Source organism: Nicotiana tabacum, chromosome 2, assembly GCF_000715075.1.
Source record: "Nicotiana tabacum cultivar K326 chromosome 2, ASM71507v2, whole genome shotgun sequence".
Lineage (NCBI taxonomy): Eukaryota > Viridiplantae > Streptophyta > Magnoliopsida > Solanales > Solanaceae > Nicotiana > Nicotiana tabacum.
The window spans coordinates 58,071,718-58,091,286 of record NC_134081.1 but is presented as its reverse complement, the minus strand read 5'-3'; positions in this window follow the sequence as shown (position 1 = coordinate 58,091,286).

Below are 19,569 nucleotides of genomic sequence, written 5' to 3'. Positions count from 1 at the left end.
TACCTTAATTATATTATTGTGATGTTTCCTATGTACCATTTGTTGTCTCTACTCTTACATGTTGACTCGAGTTATGATAGAATACTTGCACAAGCATACATGTAATTAATCACTCGTATTAGTTTGAGAAGATTAACCCTGATGTCTATTGAGCATTTACATATATTCTCGTATACTTGCCTTCTGCGTGAGACTTATTCTTGTAGCACATGAGTTGTCCGTGCGGTCAAGGTCATTATTATTGTTGGCACGTGAGTTGTCCGTGCGGGTATGAGATATTATCACTCCCTTGGCACGTGGATCGTCCGTGCGGTTATGAATTGTAATGTGAGCACAAGCTGCCAAGTGATTAGGATTCATGAGTTGGGACCCGTGAAATGTGACTATGAGGTGAAGTACCTCGGGAAAGTCCTTGAACAAATCTTATGTGAAAGTGGTTGCTCTTATTGAGTGTTACTTGTTTTTCCTTACTTGGTTTCATCGGACTTAAACTGTATTCACCATACTCCACGGCGTTATTACCAGTTGTGTCTCGTTGCTAATTGTTGCTTTTAGTTTTCTATTACCAACATTGTTTCATTATTGTTATCATGCTTAACTTTATATTGATATTGTTCCCTTTAGTTTCAAATTCATACTTGTACATGTTATTAAATCTAGTAGGTGTCTTATTTGTCCCTCATCATTACTCCACCGAGGTTAGTTTTGATACTTACTGGGTACCGCTGTAGTGTACTCATGCTACACTTTTTGTACATTTTTGTGCAGATCCAGGTACTCGGAGTTTGTTGATCATTAGCTAGCTGATCGGCATTGCTGTGGAGACTAAAGGTACACATGTTGTCGCATTCGTAGGCCTCAGAGTCATCTTCTGAAATTTTATTTTGTACTGTTTATTCCTATTACAGAACAATTGCATTTTAGAGATTTTCTAGTAAATTCAGTAGAGTTTATCACTTGTACTACCAATTTTGGGATTGTTGGCTTGTATAGAAAATTCCATTTCCAAATTAATAGTTGTTGGTTAAATTTTGCCATTAATTCAGTAAGTGCTAGGCTTACCTAGTCCTAAAGACTAGGTGCCATCACGACATCCTACGGAGGAAAATCGAGATCGTGACAAAGAAATACCACTCACACTGAACTGCTAGCTCTGGCATATGGGCTAAGAATTGCTCTGCAGTTCAACTTCTATCCATTAGTAATTAAAATTTATTGCAAGGCAGTGCTCGACTTGTCAAATGATAAATCTGCATACTTAGGGGTGGTTAATATTAGAAATGATCGGGGTCAAGTGTTTATTATTTTTTCATGTCCTCTGGGCTGTATGATAAATAACAATTCAGAGGCTTTGGCTTTTAAGCTAGGAGTTGACTGGTGCAATAGGACTGGAATAAGGAGGATTGGAATTGAATGTGACTCAACGCTCCTAACTGAATGGATTTCTAGCAAATATGACCTCCATGGGACTTGTGGGATATCATAGTATATATTGAAGAGATGCTCTGGACTATTAATCACTGCTTTAGAGAGGGCAGTAAAGTTGCTGATTTACGTGCAAATTGGGAACTGCATTGTACTAGTGATGCTTATATACCGATAGGGATGGCAATTGGGCGGGGCGGGGCGAGACGGGGTGGGATTGAGCGTTAGCGGGTTTGGGAGTTTGCGGTTGCGGGGCGGGTTCAATTTTTAAATAAAAAAAAACACGCTGGGCGGGACGGGTCGCGGGTTGGGGATTTTATTTCCCCCTATTTCCTGCATCGATTTTTCTAGTAATTTTTCTACGTTTTGATTCAGTCCATCCTCTTCCTAACTCACATTCATCCTCTCTGGTTTTCCTTCTAGCTTCATCTTCCACAACAGTGGACGCCGCTTTGTAACAGACAATGCACCAATAAATTCTCTGCTCTCACCCAAATTCCTTGTAATTTATAGAAATAGGAGAATGACAAGTGACAAAATATGGGAATCTATATAGGGTATCATGTCAATTATCAAAGTTACCAAATTTTACATACTTTGCTTTGTTTCATCGATAGGAAATACCAGAAATAGCTAAAAGCGTAGAAGATAATATTTTGATGGTGTTTCTTAAATTATCTTTGTGAAAAATAATGATTGGCAACTATAACAAAATGCTTAGAGTTAGAAATAAAGAATGAATCTTTATGCCAAATTTAAGTGGCAAATTTTAAGATGTTGCGTAGATGTTTGTGGCGTCTTTATATAATGCAACTACTGGCCAAAAAAAAGAAAAAAAGAGAGAATTTTCTTTTTTAAAAATTGCGGTGCGGAGCGGGGCGGGTGAACGCGGGTGGAGTGTAGGGCGGGTGGATGCGGGTTTAAATCTTATGCGGTACAGGTTAAAATTGTGCGGGTTCAGACAGAACCAGCCCCGCACCCGCACCACCTGCCATTCCTATATATCGGATATCAGGCCATTCCAAGAGAAATAAGAGGGTCTATCTATGTAGACAGAATGCAACTTCTAGCTTTAAGAATGAATACTCATAAGAGTTCCTCTTGGATGGATAAAAAAATGTATAGGCTCTATAATTTTGATGTACCTTGATAGGTATGCTTGCTGGAATAGGAAAGATTATAGATAATCTCTTAGCATATAATTGATTTTTGTATGCTTCTGTGAAATCCTACCTGATTAAAATAATGGAGCATGTTTAATTCTAAGTAGGTACATAGAATTTAATATATGTATATATGCTACCATCCTTTGAGACGGAGGAGATTGATAAACAAAGGTTGTATATATATATATATATATATATATATATATATATATATATATATATATATATATATATATATATATATATATATGTGTGTGTGTGTGTGTGTGTGTGTGTGTGTGTGTGTGTGTGTGTGTGTGTCCATCCTTTGAGACAGAGGAGATTGATAAACAAAGGTTGATATGAGACATCCAACATGATGTTTGAGACATGCTACAAGATGTTTCAAACATTCCGTGAGATGTTTGAGACCTCTATTGTCATGCGACTTTTGATTGTTAATATATCGAATATGAAGTGATGACCATATATATTACCGAGTCCTTCAAGTCGATTCAAACTTAACAAACATTACTTTTGTATAAGATATGTTTTCTATTTTCATTAGCCGTCTTCTTCTTGTTGTGACCTTGTGTATTCAAACTTATTTGAAAAACCCTGAATAATGTTTAAACTTATATCAAGATGTTTGAAACATTCTTTGTGATGTGACAAACTTCTTTCGAGATGTGTGAAACAAATAACATTGGCACATTGATCAATTACAGTAACCTACAAACCTTCTACCTTAATCTGCATCCTCCACAACCTTTTATTTAAGGTCATGTCAACGGTAAGCTTCAATTGCACCATGTCCTATCTAATCGCCTATCCCTAATACTTCTTCGTCCTATATATATGTTTGTATGTATGTATGTATGCTACCATCCTTTGAGACGGAGGAGATTGATAAACAAAGGTTAATATGAGACATCCAACATGATGTTTGAGACATGCTACAAGATGTTTCAAACATCCCGTGAGATGTTTGAGACCTCTATTGTTTATATCCCAGATTCTTAGTCATGTGACTTTTGATTGTTAATATATCGAATATGAAGTGATGACCATATATATCACTAAGTCCTTCAAGTCGATTCAAACTTAACGAACATTACTTTTGTATAAGATATTTTTTCTATTTTCATTAGGCTTCATCTCCTTCGTGTGACCTTGTGTATTCAAACTGATTTGAAAAAACCTGAATCATGTTTAAACTTATATCAAGACGTTTGAAGCATCCTGTCAATTGTTTGAAACATCCTTTGTGATGTGACAAACTTTCTCGAGATGTGTGAGACAAATAACATTGGCACGTCCATCAATTACAGTAACCTACTAACCTTCTACTCTAATATGCAACCTCCATATCCTCTTATTTAAGGTCATGTCAACGGTAAGCTTCAACTGCACCATGTCCTATTAAATCACCTATCCCTAATACTTCTTCGTCCTATATATATGTTTGTATGTATGTATGTATGCTACCATCCTTTGAGACGGAGGAGATTGATAAACAAAGGTTAATATGAGACATCCAACATGATGTTTGAGACATGCTACAAGATGTTTCAAACATCCTGTGAGATGTTTGAGACCTCTATTGTTTATATCCCAGATTCTTAGTCATGTGACTTTTGATTGTTAATATATCGAATATGAAGTGATGACCATATATATTACTAAGTCCTTCAAGTCGATTCAAACTTAACGAACATTACTTTTGTATAAGTTATTTTTTCTATTTTCATTAGCCTTCATCTCCTTCTTGTGACCATATGTATTCAAACTGATTTGAAAAAACATGAATAATGTTTAAACTTATATCAAGACGTTTGAAACATCCTGTCAATTGTTTGAAACATCCTGTGTGATGCGACAAACTTCTTTCGAGATGTGTGAAACAAATAACATTGGCACATCCATCAATTACAGTAACCTACTAACCTTCTACTCTAATATGTATCCTTCATATCCTCTTATTTAAGGTCATGTCAACGGTAAGCTTCAACTGCACCATGTCCTATCTGATCACCTATCCCTAATACTTCTTCGTCATATATATATGTTTGTATGTATGTATGTATGCTACCATCCTTTGAGACGGAGGAGATTGATAAACAAAGGTTAATATGAGACATCCAACATGATATTTGAGACATGCTACAAGATGTTTCAAACATCCCGTGGGATGTTTGAGACCTCTATTGTTTATATCCCAGATTCTTAGTCATGTGACTTTTGATTGTTAATATATCGAATATGAAGTGATGACCATATATATTACTAAGTCCTTCAAGTCGATTCAAACTTAACGAACATTACTTTTGTATAAGATATTTTTTCTATTTTCATTAACCTTCATCTCCTTCTTGTGACCTTGTGTATTCAAACTGATTTGAAAAAACTTGAATAATGTTTAAACTTATATCAAGACGTTTGAAACATCCTGTCAATTGTTTGAAACATCCTTTATGATGCGACAAACATCTTTCGAGATGTGTGAAACAAATAACATTGGCACATCCATCAATTACAGTAACTTACTAACCTTCTACTCTAATATGCATCCTCCACATCCACTTATTTAAGGTCATATCAACGGTAAGTTTCAACTGCACCATGTCCTATCTGATTACCTATCCCTAATACTTCTTCGACCTATATATATGTATGTATGCTACCATCCTTTGAGACGGAGGAGATTGATAAACAAAGGTTGATATGAGACATTCAACATGATGTTTGAGACATGCTACAAGATGTTTCAAACATCCCGTGAGATGTTTGAGACCTCTATTGTTTATATCCCAGATTCTTAGTCATGTGACTTTTGATTGTTAATATATCGAATATGAAGTGATGACCATATATATTACTAAATCCTTCAAGTCGATTCAAACTTAACGAACATTACTTTTGTATAAGATATTTTTTCTATTTTCATTGGCCTTCATCTCCTTCTTGTGACCTTGTGTATTCAAACTGATTTGAAAAAACCTGAATGATGTTTAAACTTATATCAAGATGTTTGAAACATCCTGTTAATTGTTTGAAACATCCTTTGTGATGTGACAAACTTCTTTCGAGATGTGTGAAACAAATAACAATGGCACATCCATCAATTACAGTAACCTACTAACCTTCTACTCTAATATGCATCCTCCACATCCTCTTATTTAAGGTCATGTCAACAGTAAGCTTCAACTGTATCATGTCCTATCTGATCACCTATCCCTAATAATTCTTTGACCTATATATATGTAAGTATGTATGTATGTATGTATGTATGTATGTATGTATGTATGCTACTATCCTTTGAGACGGAGGAGATTGATAAACAAAGGTTGATATGAGACATTCAACATGATGCTTGAGACATGCTACAAGATGTTTCAAACATCCTGTGAGATGTTTGAGACCTCTATTGTTTATATCCCAGATTCTTAGTCATGTGACTTTTGATTGTTAATATATCGAATATGAAGTGATGACCATATATATTACTAAGTCCTTCAAGTCGATTCAAACTTAACGAACATTACTTTTGTATAAGTTATTTTTTCTATTTTCATTAGCCTTCATCTCCTTCTTGTGACCATATGTATTCAAACTGATTTGAAAAAACATGAATAATGTTTAAACTTATATCAAGACGTTTGAAATATCCTGTCAATTGTTTGAAACATCCTGTGTGATGCGACAAACTTCTTTCGAGATGTGTGAAACAAATAACATTGTCACATCCATCAATTACAGTAACCTACTAACCTTCTACTCTAATATGCATCCTCCACATCCTCTTATTTAAGGTCATGTCAACGGTAAGCTTCAACTGCGCCATGTCCTATATGATCACCTATCCCTAATACTTCTTCGACCTATATATATGTATGTATGTATGTATGTATGCTACCATCCTTTGAGACAGAGGAGATTGATAAACAAAGGTTGATATGAGACATCCAACATGATGTTTGAGACATGCTACAAGATGTTTCAAACATTCCGTGAGATGTTTGAGACCTCTATTGTTTATATCCCAGATTCTTAGTCATGTGAATTTTTATTGTTAATATATCGAATATGAAGTGATGACCATATATATTACTAAGTCCTTCAAGTCGATTCAAACTTAACGAATATTACTTTTGTATAAGATATTTTTTCTATTTTCATTAGCCTTCATCTCCTTCTTGTGACCTTGTGTATTCAAACTGATTTGAAAAAACCTGAATGATGTTTAAACTTATATCAAGAGGTTTGAAACATCCTGTCAATTGTTTGAAACATCCTTTGTGATGTGACAAACTTCTTTCGAGATGTGTGAAACAAATAACATTGTCACATCCATCAATTACAGTAACCTACTAACCTTCTACTCTAATATGCATCCTCCACATCCTCTTATTTAAGGTCATATCAACGATAAGCTTCAACTGCACCATGTCCTATATGATCACCTATCCCTAATACTTCTTCGACCTATATATATGTATGTATGTATGTATGTATGCTACCATCCTTTGAGACAGAGGAGATTGATAAACAAAGGTTGATATGAGACATCCAACATGATGTTTGAGACATGCTACAAGATGTTTCAAACATCCCGTGAGATGTTTGAGACCTCTATTGTTTATATCCCAGATTCTTAGTCATGTGAATTTTGATTGTTAATATATCGAATATGAAGTGATGACCATATATATTACTAAGTCCTTCAAGTCGATTCAAACTTAACGAACATTACTTTTGTATAATATATTTTTTCTATTTTCATTAGCCTTCATCTCCTTCTTGTGACCTTATGTATTCAAACTGATTTGAAAAAACCTGAATGATGTTTAAACTTATATCAAGACGTTTGAAACATCCTGTCAATTGTTTGAAACATCCTTTGTGATGTGACAAATTTCTTTCGAGATGTGTGAAACAAATAACATTGGCACATCCATCAATTACAGTAACCTACTAACCTTCTACTCTAATATGCATTCTCCACATCCTCTTATTTAAGGTCATGTCAACGGTAAGTTTCAACTGCACCATGTCTTATCTGATCACCTATCCCTAATACTATATATATATATATATATACATATATATATATATATATATATATATATATATATATATATATATATATATATGTGTGTATGTGTGTGTGTGTGTGTGTGTGTGTGTGTATATATATATATATATATATATATATGTGTATGTGTGTGTGTGTGTGTATGTTTGTGTAATACTTCTTCGACCTATATATATGTATGTATGTATGTATGTATGCTACCATCCTTTGAGACAGAGGAGATTGATAAACAAAGGTTGATATGAGACATCCAACATGATGTTTGAGACATGCTACTAGATGTTTCATACATTGTCTGAGATGTTTGAATCCTCTATTGTTTATATCCGAGATTCCTAGTCATGTGATGTTTGATTTTCAATATATCGAATATGAAGAGATGACCATATATATTACTGAGCCCTTCAAGTCGATTCAAACTTAACGAACATTACTTTTGTATAAGATATTTTTTTTATTTTCATTAGCCTTCATCTCCTTGTTGTAACCTTGTGTATTCAAAGTGATTCGAAAAAACCTGAATGATGTTTAAACTTATATCAAGACGTTTGAAACATCCTATCAATTACTTGAAACATTCTTTGTGATGTGACAAACTTCTTTCGAGAAGTTTGAAACAAATAACATTGGCACATCCATCAATTACAATAACCTACTGACCTTCTACCCTAATCTGCATCCTTCACAACCTCTTATTTAAGGTTATGTCAACGGTAAGCTTCAACTGCACCATGTCATATCTAATCACCTATCCCTAAAACTTTTTCGTCCTACCTCTACCTCTCTTGAAACCATCCATAGCCAATCTCTCACAATTACGTACTAGGGCCTCCGTGCATCTCCTCTGTACCTAACCGAACCATTTCGCAAACAATTGCAATAAAAATATTCTTATTTGTGATTTAATATTTAATCAATTGCAGAATTAAGTTTAAACTAGCAAACTTCCGGCGCTTCGCGTGATTGTTTAAAATATAAGATTCATCAAACAATCATTTTCTAACTTTGAGGAAGAATATTTAAACTTGTAAAAGGATGTATTTAAAAAAATAAATAAATTTGTTAATATCTTCAGTTCGGATTACTTAGCCTTGGCAATAGGAAATATGAGTATTTCAACGGAGGGTGAGATTAATATGAAACGTTCCGTTGACATCAAATTCTTAAAGCGCTTAAATATATGTAAAGGGGTGATGTATTTTCCTTCTGCATTTACGCATCTTAAATCTCCATAAATGCACCTCCTTTCCTGATACATTCCACCATACTATAAATCGAGGCCAAATAATCATTCAACCTTCTTCAACAATTTCTCCATCAAAGATTCACAATCACTTTCCAAGTTAAATACAAATTGAGGAGTAACTTAAAATCAAATAAGTGGCTTACGTGTGGGAGTGACATTAGGTGTATCGTCAAGGATCCTCCTCGAAGTAGTTTGTATAAACCCAACAATATACAGTCCCTCCATAACGTATTTAGGCGCACATTTCATTTTCCAAATTCCCTAGCATGTTAGGCAGGGGGCACTTAACATAATTATTGAGTAATGCCATTTGAATCTTTTAAAGTCCACCATTCCATTAAGATACATTGCAGATCTTTATCCTAAAAGGAAAAACCCATTAAGGTTGAGAAGAGCTTCCTCCAAGCGACAACTTAGTCACTTTATGCAATTAATTTGAACCAATAAAGTCAGAGTAATCCGTTAAAAAGATGGTAGAGAAAACTCGTTAGATCTTCACTTGCAAAGATTAAATTTGTCATTAACACTGACTCCTGATTATTGATCTTTAGTTCCTATATAACCGACGCTAAAGACTGGAAATTGAGAGAGATAAAAGTAATCCAATAAATCAATTAAACTCATTCGAAGAGCAGAGCTGAAATCCGAAGTTTGGAGGAGCTTCATGCCATCATGATTAAATTAAAGAGGCGAGTTGCCTAATGGTTAAACAAATTTAAAGAACATTTGAAACCAAAAATCAAAATAGAAAGATTAGTGTTGCTCACCATTGTTGATCAAGAACCGAAACTTGATCGTAAAGAGCAATTGGTAAAACTTGGAGAGAGGGAATCAATGCAAACATTTGATAGTAAGCGATTCAATTAATTAAATGAACCAAATGAAGTTTTAGTGGCGGCATGTCATTTCCCAAAACTACCAACCGGTCGTGATGGTGCCTAACTCACTTGCTAGACAAGCAAAACATAACGAAGGCGAAATAAGATAATAGAATTAACGAAAATAGTATAAATCCAAAGCCAACTGACATAAATAAACTGCGTCAATACATAAAATTTTCCATAACTAGTAGTACGGAGTCATGAGCTCTACAAACAAATACTAGCCTAGAAATATGAAATACCAATACTGTCTGAATAATAATAACAGCAACTGAAATGGAGTGAGACACCATGGACTGCAGTCAGAATGCAGCTCTAACTTGTCTCTCAGCAAGTTTCAGCAGAATACGGACAATTCTGAACTGGGTCCAACACCTGGATCTGCACAATTAAATACAGAGTGTAGTATGAGTACAATCGACCCCATGTACTCAGCAAGTATCATAACTTACCTCGGCGAGGTAATAGCAACAAGAATTATCAATGAAACTCGCTAATAATCTTCTCAGTTCATAAATTTCACAAGTACACTACAATAATACCATCTAATCACAAAAACATAGATAAAGTCACCTTGGTACACAAAGAATAATGTACCAAGTCATGTATCAATTAACAATCCGGCATATAGAGAAGATATGCATCTACTATCAAGTCTCGGTGCACATATAGACATATAAAGAAGATATGTACCATGCTCCGACTAATCAAACCAAATAGCATAGACAGAAGATATGCACAACGAGGCATGTATACATTCCGGATCTAGCATATAGAGAATATATGCAAATAAAACATGTATACATCCAAGAAAATTGCAAGTAGAGAAGAAATAAAATAACCAAACTCTGATCAGTTTTTCTCATACCTCGTGTACATCATAAAGAGAGAAAGATGAGAGGGTGACCCTAGGGGATGGATCCTTATCCACACGTTGCACGGATTACTCACGTGCCAAATATAATAACCGCATGGACCACTCACGTACTATCATAACCTAGATCTGCATGGATCACTCACGTGCTATCAACCTAGTATATATCACATAGAAATCATATACAAGAATACATGTACATGATCAATGGATATCAAATTACATACTCATGGACTGATATAATTGGTATGCTAAGGTGCAGGCATGTGCAAAGTATAATACCATAGTTCAAATTAGGCGATTATGCCACAAAAATAGCAATTAACATATTTGGATAGGATATTAAGCTAAGAATAACCTCTAACATGATTCAATTATCTCAAAGAGGGTACAAACATGACAAGCATGATAGCGTGAAGCTTAGCAATCAATTCAAGGCATACCATAGTCTAAGCGCTACCCCGAGCATAGATAAAACCTCAAGGCACGCACATAGGATCAACCCCTCGCATGTGCGCCACCCATAGCACGTAGCCAACACTAGTAACTTAGGCAACTAGTGCCTCAACCAAGTTTAGGTAAGATACTTACCTCATGTAAGCCAAATCAATTCTCTAGAAATCCCTTCCCACGCGAATCGACCTGCGAACGACTCGAATCTAACCAAAAATAACTTAATAACATCAATAAAGACCATAGAAAATAACCCCCAAACAATAAGGCTTTGATCTTGATACAAATATACAAAGTCAACTAAAGATTCAACTCAGGTCCGTATCCCCGCAACCCGACAAAAGTTACAAATCTTGAATACCCATTTGAATACGAGTCCAATTATACAAGTTTCATCCAATTCCAACTCCGAATCGGGGTTCAAATCCTTATTTTTCATTTTAGAAAAGTTTTGCCAAAACCCTTAATTTTTCTCACTTAGATCAACCAACAAAATACTAAAATCAAGGATGGAATCGAATAATAATCAAATCCAAGTAAAGAATACTTACCCCAATCCAATTCGTGAAAATCCCCTAAAATGATAAAATGTGTAAAAGTGTAAAGGTCACGAAATGCGTCCCGAAATATGATAAAATGTGTAAAAGTCCCAAAATTCGTCGCTTAAAAGGTCTGTCCAGGTGTTCCCTTCGCAAACACGGCACGTGCCTTGCGTTACTGCCTCTAGAAATGCCTTCACGTTCACGGACATGACCTCGCAAACGTGATGAAGAACCCACCTAGTCCTATGCAAACGCGACCATGTCCTCGCGAATGTGCAGTCCAACCACCTCCAACTACTTCGCTACTTCGCGAACGTGGAATCCAACTGTGAATGCGATAACGGGCGACTGACCAACTCATACTTCGTCACAACACAAAATCCTAACCTGTCGTGATGGCACCTATCATGGTACTAGGCAAGCCGACATTTATGAAATAACTCCAACACTTAACAGAAAACGAATTTAAAATAGTTTAAATGATAACAACTTCCCATAAACAGGATAGAAATCCAAAATACAATGCGAAAATTTCGAACACCGGGGTGTCACTAAGTACATGAGCATCTATACATCATAAGTCCAAAAAATACTGTCTATAAAAATCTGAAACCAAATACAATAAGTGGAAAGATAGGAAAGGAGAAACAAGGTCTGCGAAACGCCGACAGCTACCTCAAAATCTCCAGAAGATCAACTATGCGCGGAAATCAACACCCACTGTGTCCGGGAACATCTGGATTTGCACACAAAGTGCAGGGTGTAGTATGAGTACAACCAACTCAGCAAGTAACAATACTAAATAAAGAACTAAAAGTAGTGACGAGTTTCACAATTATAGTTCAACTACAGTGATTTCAACATAAGAAAGTAGGCATGCTCTCAAGTTCGATAAATTAGGTCAACAGTTATTCCATGACCAGTTCAAGTGAAATAGAGTGTAATATCTTTCAGAAATTTCAAACAATGATACATGGCAGTTAATGCAACAATAATAAAATCAAATGCATCCTCTCAGGGCCACACTCACTCAACCTTCCCATTCACTCAGCACTCAGCACTCGCACTCAATAGGTACCCGCGCTCACTGGGGATGTGTGCAGACTGCGGAGGGGCTCCTTCAGCCCAAGCGCTATAATTCGCACGGACAACTCACGTGATGCACGGACAACTCACGTGCTGCACGAATAACTCATGTGCTATAGTATAATATCCGGATCCGCATAGACAACTCACGTGCTATAGTATAATATCTCACAACCAGGCCCTCGGCCTCACTCAGTCATCAACCTCTCCAGGCTCTCGGGCTCTCAGAAATCATAATAAGCATCCCAGACAACAATAATATGATGCATAAAAAATGAACAATAGAGGCTGAGATGTAATATACAAATAAACTGTGACTGAGTACAAACAACAATTAGCAGAAAATCCAACATGTACGCGACCTTTATGGGTCCCTATAATGCACACACATAGTCTAAACATGATTTGTGGTTCAATTTCTCTAATAAATGGAGAATAAACAGACAACAACAGATTATTCACTACACAGTCCCATGGCATTTGACCGTGTTACAATTCCTACGGTGCACGCTCACACGCCCGTCACCTAGCATGCGCGTCACCTCAAAACCAAATGCATGACACGTAATATGAGATTTTATACCCTCAGAACCAAATTTAGAACTGTTACTTACCTCAATCCGAGCAAATCTCTACTACAACATACCCTTGCCTCACGAAACGGCCTCCGAATGCCTCGAATCTAGCCATAAATAATGCGATATAATCAATACGGGCTAAAGGAATCAACTCCATAAGAAAATTCTAAGATATTAATCAAAATAAAAAATCGGCTCAAAAGCCGGCCCCCGGGGACACGTCTTGAAATTTGATAAAAGTTACAAAACCCGGAAGCCCACTCAACCACGAGTCTAACCATACTAAATTTATCAAAATCCGACACCAAATCGTCACTCAATCCCCCAAATCAATCTCTTCAAATCACTAGCCTCAAACTCCCAATTTACACCTTAAATACACACCAACTAGGTGGGAATATCAATGGGGAAGCAATACTATTGATAAAAAATGAGCACAAAGGACTTACCTCAAGAATCCCCTTGAAAACCCTCTCAACAATTGCCTAAACTGTGCTTGAAATGTTAGAAATGAAGCCAAAATCGTGAACCCTTGCTTTTAACATTCTGTCCAGTCTTTTCGCACTTGGGACCACATATCCGCACCTGTGGAACCGCTTCTGCAGTAAATTCTCTATTTATGTGGAAGCCACTTAAATCTACTAGGCCTGCATCTGCGCTCCATGTTCCGCACCTGCGAAGCCTCTTTTGCGGCCTTCCATCCGCTTCTGCAGAAACAGGCCCCCCTCTCAATTCCACATCTGCCTCGCTCGCACCTACGGGCTCGCAGATGCGGTAAATTCCTCGCACCTGCGCCCTTTCCAGGCCAGCCTAACTCCGCTTCTGCGTAAACCCAACCACATCTGCAGTATCGCAGGTGCGGAAATGACCTTGTGCCTGCAACCTCTACTCACCTCCTCCCTTGCCGCTTCTGAAGTTCACCTCTCACTTCTGCGAGATCGCACCTGCGATCCCCACTCCGTAGGTGCGATTACACCAGAAGCTAGTAAGCTTCAGCACTTCCCTCAAACTTCAATTTGTTCCGTTAGCCATCCGAAATCACCCGAGGTCCCCGAGACCTCAGCAAAACATACCAACAAGTCTTAACACCTCATACGAACTTAGTAGAGCCTTCAAACAACCTCGAACGACATCAATAACACGAATCACACATAGATTCAAGCCCAATGAACTTTAAACTTCTAGTTTTTACAAACAATGTCGGATCCTATCAATTCACATATGTTTACCCCAAATTTTGCACACAAGTCATAAATGATACCACGGACCTACTCCAACTTCCAGAATCGGAATTCAATCCCGATATCAAAAAGTCCACTCCCGATCAAACTTCCTAAAAATTTAACTTTCGCAATTTCAAGCCTAATTCAACCACAGACCTCTAAATCACAATCAGGACACGCTCCTAGGTCCAAAATTACCTAACGGAGCTAACGAAAACATCAAAACTTTGTTCTGGAGTCATTTACTCAAAGATCAACATCCGGTCAATCATTTCAACTTAAGCTTTCAACCTTGAGACTAAGTGTCTCATTTCATCTTGAAATCACACCGGATCTGAACCGACTACCCCGACAAGTCACATAACATCTATAATGTATAAAATGAGCAGTAAATGGGAGAACGAGGCTACAACTCTTAAAATGACCGGCTGAGTCATTACATACTTACTCTCCGCGGACACGACTACTTTGTCATGAACACGATAAAGAATCAGACACCAGCAAAATCTACATTTTCCAAAATGCTCTGGGTGGTCCGAAACCCACCCGAACCTCCCGAAATATCATGACCCAAACTCCCACCGGAGCCGTGATGGCACCTCACAATGCTTTCTAGGCAAGCCAAAACTTTTACAATAACAATAAACTCAATTAACAGAAAATAATAACCTCAATAGCGAAATAATCATAAAATATCTAAAAATAGCAACAATAACGCAACTACAACCATCCAATGATCTGATGTCAACAAGTACATGAGTACTAAAGAATCTCAAAATACAAAGTCAAATCCTCAATATAGAACTGTCTGAGTGATAGAACAATGATAACAGAAATAAACAAAATAGAACTTCAAGGTCTGTGAACAACATATCAGCTACCTCGTAGTCTCCACAAGTTAGAACCGCTGCAAACTCTAGCAATCACTACGCCCAGTAGTACGTGACTATGCACATAAAGTGCAGAGTATAGTATGAGTACAACCGACTCCATGTACTCAATAAGTAACAAACCTAACCTCGGGCTGAAAGTAGTGACGAGCTCGGAAGAAGGTCAGTGTCCAACACCAATAATCAATAACAACACATAATATAATGATGACAGTAAAAGAAAACACTCAAGAGATAACATATTCAACTCGTTCACAAATACGGAAAATTATACATGCTTTCCAAGTATAACAGTTAAAACCCCAATCTTACCACCAAAATCACTAAAACATGAACGTATTACGAAAAACATTTCAAAACTTACAACAATAGATAAGACATTTTATTTTCCATCTAGCATGAGGAAAATACATCTCTATGCCTACATGTCAAATGTATATATCAATTCAATAAAATCACAATGAAGCTATCGGGTGTACTCTCACTCAGCACGTTCACGGTGCCTGGCACAAGTGCCCCTCACTATCACACTCACAACCACACTTAGAATTGTATGGGTGCCTAGCATAAATGCCCCTCACCAAAGCACATATATGACCATGTGTATGCGCTCACTGTAAATACCAGACTCTGGAGGGGCCGATCCATGCCCAATCGCTAATTGAATATAAGACAACCATCAATATAACCATTGCGGCATGTAACCCGATCCAAATATAAGTCACAATACGGCTCCATGGCCCACATAAGTCATCAACCGCTCAAGTCTCAATTAACCACATCTCACCATACTAAGTTCAACAGTGTTACACATATGAGGCATCAACAACATGTGAGAAATCACAATAAGAACACAATGAGACAGAGATATCATATACGGATATAGCATTATGATTGAGAGTATGTCCACAGTTAAGGAAAACAACTCAAAAACAGAAAGAATAGCCCTATCATGTCTCAAAAAAGTAAGCACACAACCTATACATGATTTCAAATATGAATCATAGCTCAAGTAATCATACACGTAGAGAAAATACGGATATGATGAGGCATGACAGAAACCAAGTCTCATGGTAGCCTAAAGTCTGCCTGGATTATGAATACCCCGGTGTATGCACACACGCCCGTTACCTAGCCCGTGCGTCACCCCCAACACATCTCATGTATCTTATTTCACGTGGATAATTACCCTCAAGACAAGTTTAGATATATTACTTACCTCAAATCGTCTGAATCAATATTCCAAAAAGCCCTTCCCACGCGAATCGACCTCCGAGCGACTCAAATCTAGTCAAAATAACTCAATATCATCAATAGAAGACATAGGAAACAACCCCAAATAATAAAGCTATGACCTTGAATCAATTATGCAAAGTCAACCCGAAAAGTCAGCCCCGGGCGCGTACCTCAGAACCCGTCAAAACTCACAAATCCTGAACACCCATTCTGATACAAGTCCAAATATATGTGTCTCATCCAAATCCAACCTCAATTCGACTTTCAAATCATCAATTTTCACTCTCCAAAACCATAGTAAAACCCCCCCCCCCCAATTCCACCCTTAATTCACATAAACTAGTGTAATAATCTATGAGTAATAAATATCTAACAACAAAATCGTGTTAAGATTACTTACCCATTCAATTGAAGTGAAATCCTCTCGAAAACTCGCCTCTAGTCGAGCTCCACAATTACAAATAATGCAAAATGACCAAAGCCTCGAACTCATATAGTCTACCTAGGGATTCCGCGTTTGCAGTCCAAATTACTACATCTGCGATCAAAATCTCGCATCTGCGAGTTCCACTTAAAAACCGACCAAGAGCATTTGTGGTCCTCCAAGCGCATATGCACTTCCTCTTCTGCGGACAAACGTCGCATTTGCGGACCTCCTAATGCCAAGTTAAACTTGCACATGTGCATCAAAGGCCGCTTATGTGGCTATGCATCTGCGACAAAAATTTTGCAGATGCAAAAACATCATACTCAAAAATCTTCAGCCATGCCAACTTAATCAAAAATGATCTGAAACTCATACAAAACACACCTGAGGCCCCCGGTACCCCTTCCAATCATACCAACCAATCCCAAAAATATAATACGGACCTACTCGAGGCCTCAAGTCACACAAAACAACATCAATACCATGAATCACACCTCAATTCAAGCCTAAGGAACTAATAAACTTTCAACTTCCATAACTCATGCCGAATCACATCAAATCAACTCAGAATGACCTCACATTTTGATACAAGTCCCAAATGACACAACAGACCTATTCCAACTCCCGAAATCACAATCTGACCCCGATATCATTGAAGTCAACTCCCGGTCAAAATTATGAACATTTCAATTTTTGCCAAATAGAACCAAATAAACCTATGTAAATCCAAATTCAAAATCCAGACATACACCTAAGTCCAAAATCACCATAGAAACCCATTGAAATTATCAAAATACCATTTCGGGGTCATCTACATAAAAGTCAAACTCCGATAAATTCTTACAACTTAAGCTCCCGGCCAAGGGACCAAATTTCCTAATTAAATCCAAAACTTCCCCGAAAGTACACCAACCGCCCCGCAAGTCAAATAACAACAAATACACACGAGGGCATCAAATAGGGGAAACAACGCTAAAATACCCAAAATGACCGGTCGGGTCATTACATTCTCCACCTCTTAAACAAGCTTTCATTCTCAAACATGTCTAGAATTATACCTGGGGTGTCAAAAAGTGAGGATATCTGCTCCGCATCTCTGGCTCGGCCTCCCAAGTAACCTCTTTGACCGACTGACCTCTCCAATGAACCCTTACCAATTCAATATTCTTCGACCTCAACTTTCAAACATACCAGTCCAAAATAGCCACCACACCGTGCTGAAGTCTAATACATACTATTTGGACTTCATAATCATTCAAGAGCATGGAAACATGAAACACTATTTGGACGGATCCCTATAATACTTCTAGAGCATGGAAACATGAAATACTATTTGGACTCCCAATAAACTAGGTGGCAAGGCAAGTCTTTAGGCTACCTCTCCAACTCTATTTAGAACTCAAAAAGGCCAATATACTGAGAGCTTAACTTTTCCTTCTTTCCAAACCTCATCACACCCTTCATAGGTGAAATTCTAAGTAGAACCTTCTCACCCACAATATATGCCACATCACAAGCCTTTCTTTCAGCATAACTCTTCTCCCTGGACTGAGCTGTACAAAGCCGCTCCTGGATCAACTTCACCTTTTCTAAAGCATAAGGAATCAAATCAGTGCCCAACAACTTAACCTCATCAGGCTCAAACCAACCAATCATAGAACAACATCGCATCTCTTATAAGGACTCATATAGAGCCATTTGGATACTCGACTAATAGTTGTTGCTGTAGGCGAACTATGCTAACGGCAAATATTGATCCCACTGACCCCCAAAATCAATAACACAGGCTCGTAGCATGTCATCCAAGATCTGAATAGTGCGCTCAGTCTGCTATCCCTCTAGGGATGAAATGTTGTACTTAGCTCGACTTGTGTGCCTAGATCAATACTTATCTTCAAAAATGCGATGTAAACTGCATGCCTCGATGCGAGATTATAGATACGGGAAAATCATGATGATGAACAATATCCCGAATATAAATTTGAGGCAGTTGTTTAGAAGAGTAACTAGTCATTACTAGAATGAAGTGTGTAGACTTGGTCAGTCTGTCCACAATGACCCATACTGCATCAAATCTGCTCAAAGTCTATGGGAGTCCAACTACCAAATCCATGGTGATACGCTCCCACTTCTACTCCAAAATATCTAGCCTCTGAAGCAAACCTATCCGGTTTCTGATGCTTGTACTTCACTTGCTGACAATTCAAACACCGAGCAACATACTCAACAATATCCTTCTTCATGCTCCGCCACTAATAGTGCTGCCTCAAATCATGGTACATCTTTGCGGCACACAGATGAATGGAATACCGCGAACTACAGGCCTTCTCTAGAATCAACTCTCGCAACTCATCCATATACGGAACAAAAATCTGACCCTGAAGCTCAATACCCCATCATCTCCAATATTAACCTCCATATCACCACCGTGTTGCACTGTTTCCCTTAGTACAAGCAAGTGGGGATCA